Raw genomic sequence first — 5,011 nt, 5'->3', positions numbered from 1 at the left:
AAAGCATCTCCATTCGCTTATCTGAAATTCCTACCAATGAATTACATAAGTATCTCTATCCCTCTTTTATTATATAATATTCGACAACACCATTATCACTTTATATCTGCCTGACTGAGATTTACAAGGTGACCATAGCTTGCTTCATACCAACAATCTCCGTGGGATTCGACCCTTACTCACGTAAGGTATTACTTGGACGACCCAGTGCACTTGCTGGTTAGTTGTATCGAAGTTGTGACAATCATGAATTAAGATCAGAGCACCAAGCTTTGAAGCCATTACCAGGATTTGTTCGAGCCTGGAGATCACAATTTCGTGCACCAAGTTTTTCAAAAACTTGGTGCACGAAATTGTGATCACATTAATGTAGTACTCTTTGTTATTGTATGGAATCACTATTATGGCTCTTTACTATGTGTGGACACAACTCCGTTCAACTAACCAGCAAGTGTACTGGGTCGTCCAAGTAATAAACCTTACGCGAGTAAGGGTCGATCCCACAGAGATTGTTGGCTTGAAGCAAGCTATGGTCACCTTGTAAATCTCAGTCAGGCGGATTTAAACATGATACTTTATTAGATTAAAATAAACAATGAAAGGGATAGAGATACTTATGTAGATTCATTGGCAGGGATTTCAGATAAGCGAATGGAGATGCTTTTCGTTCCTATGAACCTCTGCTTTCCTGCTATCTTCATCCAATCAGTCTTACTCCTTTCCATGGCTGGCTGTATGCAAGGGCATCACCGTTGTCAGTGGCTACATCCCCTCCTCTCAGTGAATCATATGCTCACGCACCCTGTCACGGCACGGCTATTCATCTGTCGGTTCTCGATCATGCTGGAATAGGATTCACCCTCCTTTTGCGTCTGTCACTAACGCCCAGCACTCGCGAGTTTGAAGCTCGTCACAGTCATTCAATCATTGAATCCTACTCAGAATACCACAGACAAGGTTTAGACCTTCCGGATTCTCTTGAATGCCGCCATCATTCTAGCTTTCGCCACGAAGATTCTGGTTAGGAGATCTAAGAGATACTCATTCTAGCTTAATTCATGTAGAACAGAAGTGTTTGTCAGGCACGCGTTCATAAGGGGGAAGGATGATGAGCGTCACATATAATCATCACCTTCATCACGTTCTTGGGTGCGAATGGATATCTTAGAAGAGAAATAAGAAGAATTGAATAGAAAACAGTAGTACTTTGCATTAATCTTTGAGGAACAGCAGAGCTCCACACCTTAATCTATGGAGTGTAGAAACTCTACCGTTAAAAATACATAAGTGAAAGGTCCAGGCATGGCCGAGAGGCCAGCCCCTCTGATCTAAGAACCAGGCATCCAAAGATGTCTAATACAATAGTAAGAGGTCCTATTTATAATAAACTAGCTACTAGGGTTTACATGAGTAAGTAATTGATGTATAAATCCACTTCCGGGGCCCACTTGGTGTGTGTTTGGGCTGAGCTTAAGTGTTGCACGTGCAGAGGCCATTTGTGGAGTTGAACGCCAGTTTTTGTGCCAGTTTGGGCGTTCAACTCTGGTTTTGGATCCTTTTCTGGCGCTGGACGCCAGATTTGGGTAGAAAGCTGGCGTTGAACGCCAGTTTACGTCATCAATTCTTGGCCAAAGTATGGACTATTATATATTTCTGGAAAGCCCTGGATGTCTACTTTCCAACGCAATTGGAAGCGCGCCATTTCAAGTTCTGTAGCTCTAGAAAATCCACTTTGAGTGCAGGGAGGTCAGAATCCAACAGCATCAGCAGTCCTTTTTCAACCCCTGAATCTGATTTCTGCTCAAGTCCCTCAATTTCAGCCAGAAAATACCTGAAATCACAGAAAAACACACAAACTCATAGTAAAGTCCAGAAATGTGAATTTAACACAAAATCTATTAAAAACATCCCTAAAAGTAACTAGATCCTACTAAAAATATACTAAAAACAATGCCAAAAAGCGTATAAATTATCCGCTCATCACAACACCAAACTTAAATTGTTGCTTGTCCCCAAGCAACTAAAAATCAAAATAGGATAAAAAGAATAGAATATACTATAAATTCCAAACTATCAATGAAACAGAGCTTCAATCATATGAGCAGGACTTATAGCTTTTTGCCTCTTGAATAGTTTTGGCATCTCACTTTATCCATTGAGGTTCAGAATGATTGGCATCTATAGGAACTCAGATTTCAGATAGTGTTATTGACTCTCCTAGTTCAGTATGATGATTCTTGAACACAGCTATTTTATGAGTCTTGGCCGTGGCCCTAAGCACTTTGTTTTCCAGTATTACCACCGGATACATAAATGCCACAGACACATAATTGGGTGAACCTTTTCAGATTGTGACTCAGCTTTGCTAAAGTCCCCAATTAGAGGTGTCCAGGGTTCTTAAGCACACTCTTTTTTTTGCTTTGGACCTTGACTTTAACCGCTCAGTCTCAAGTTTTCACTTGACACCTACACGCCACAAGCACATGGTTAGGGACAGCTGGGTTTAGCCGCTTAGACCAGGATTTTATTCCTTTAGGCCCTCCTATCCACTGATGCTCAAAGCCTTGGGATCCTTTTTATTTCCCTTGCCTTTTGGTTTTAAGGGTTATTGGCTTTTTGCTCTTGCCTCTTGGTTTAAGAGCTTTGGCTTTTTCTGCTTGCTTTTTCTTTCTGTTTTTTTTTCGCCTAATTTTTTTTTCTTCTTTTTTTTTCTGCAAGCTTTGTTCTTTGCTGCTTTTTCTTGCTTCAAGAATCATTTTTATGATTTTTCAGGTTATCAAATAACATGTCTCCTAGTCATCATTCTTTCAAGAGCCAACATATTTAACATTCTTAAACAACAACTTCAAAAGACATATGCACTGTTCAAGCATTCATTCAGAAAACAAGAAGCATTGTCACCACATCAATATAATTAAACTAAGTTCAAGGATAATTTCGAAACTCATGTACTTCTTGTTCTTTTGAATTAAAACATTTTTCATTTAAGAGAGGTGATGGATTCATAGGACATTCATATCTTTAAGACAAAGTTACTAACTACTAATGATCATGTAATGAAGACACAAACACAGATAAGCACATAACATAGAAAACGAAAAACAGAGAAAGTAAGAACAAGGAATGAGTCCACCTTAGTGATGTCCTTGAGCTCTTCTATGTCTCTTCCTTGTCTTTGCTGCTCCTCCTTCATTGCTTTTAGATCTTCTCTGATTTCATGAAGGATGAAGGAGTGCTCTTGATGTTCCACCCTTAGTTGCTTCCAATAATTGTGTGGAAGAAAATGTATCCCCTGAGGTATCTCAGGGATCTCTTGATTTGCAGTCAAATGTTCTACCACTGAGCTATAGACCCTTGATGGAAGCATTTGTCTTCCCTTTCCTCTTTCTAGAGGCTTCTCTGGCCTTAGGTGCCATCAATGGTTATGGAAAAAAACAAAAAAGCTATGCTTTTTACCACACCAAACTTAGAATGTTGCTCGCCCTCGAGCAAAGAAGAAAGAATAGAAGAATAAGAAGAAGATATGGAGGAGATGGAGGGAGATGTGTATTCGGCCATATGGGTGGGATTGGGTGGGAAGAGATGTTGAATTTTGAAGGAAAGTGGGTGTTTGGATGTGAGTGGTAAGAGTTAATAGGGAAGAATGTTTATTGGGAATAGAGGATGATTGAGAAGAGAGAGGAGTGAGTGGAGGTGGGTGGGGATCCTGTGGGGTCCACAGATCCTGAGGTGATCCGTGAGGTCCACAGATCTTGAGGTGTCAAGGCATTACATCCCTGCACCAATTTAGGCATGCAAAATGCCCTTGCACACAACTCTGGGCGTTCAGCGCCAGGTTGGTGCCCATTTTGGGCGTTCAACGCCCTTGCTGCCATATCTGGCGTTGAACGCCAGAACCATGCTTGTTCTGGGCGTTCAGCGCCAGGATGCTCCATTCTGGGCGTTCAGCGCCAGAACTATGCTCTGTTCTGGCGTTTGAACGCCAGACAGATGCTCCTCCAGGGTGTGATTTTCTTCTGCTGTTTTTGATTCCGTTTTCAATTTTTTTGTTTATTTTGTGACTCCACATGATCATGAACCTAAGAAAACATGAAAAACAATAAAAATAAGAATTAGATAAACATTGGGTTGCCTCCCAACAAGCGCTTCTTTAATGTCAATAGCTTGACAGTGGGCTCTCATGGAGCCTCAATGATGTGCAGAGCTTTGTTGAAACTCTCTAACACCAAACTTAGAGTTTGGATATGGGAGTTCAACACCAAACTTAGAGTTTGGTTGTGGCCTCCCAACACCAAACTTAGAGTTTGACTGTGGGGGCTCTGGTTGACTCTGCTTTGAGAGAAGCTTTTCAAGCTTCCTCTCCATGGTTGCAGAGGGAGATCCTTGAGTTTTGAATACAAGGGAGTTCTCATTCCATTGAAGGACTATTTCACCTCTGTCAACATCAATCACAGCTCTTGCTGTGGCCAGGAAAGGTCTTCCTAGGATGATGGATTCATCCTCTTCCTTTCCAGTATCCAGGACTATGAAATCAGCAGGGATGTAAAGGCCTTCAACCTTTACTAACACGTCCTCTACTTGTCCATAAGCCTATTTTCTAGAGCTGTCTGCCATCTCTAATGAGATTTTAGCAGCTTGCACCTCATAGATTCCCAGTTTCTCCATTATAGAGAGGGGCATGAGGTTTATTCCTGAACCAAGGTCACACAGAGCCTTAAAGATCATGGTGCCTATGGTACAGGGTATTATGAACTTTCCAGGATCCTGTCTCTTCTGAGGCAATGTCAGTTGATCCAGATCACTAAGTTCATTGATGAACAAGGGAGGTTCAACTTCCCAAGTATCAATGCCAAATAATTTGGCATTCAGCTTCATGATTGCACCAAGAAACTTGGCAGTTTGCTCTTCAGTGACATCCTCATTCTCTTCAGAAGAGGAATACTCATCAAAGCTCATGAAGGGCATAAGGAGGTTCAATGGAATCTCTATGGTCTCTAGATGAGCCTCAGAT

This window comes from Arachis hypogaea, chromosome 14, assembly GCF_003086295.3.
Source record: "Arachis hypogaea cultivar Tifrunner chromosome 14, arahy.Tifrunner.gnm2.J5K5, whole genome shotgun sequence".
NCBI lineage: Eukaryota > Viridiplantae > Streptophyta > Magnoliopsida > Fabales > Fabaceae > Arachis > Arachis hypogaea.
This window is presented reverse-complemented; position numbering follows the sequence as displayed.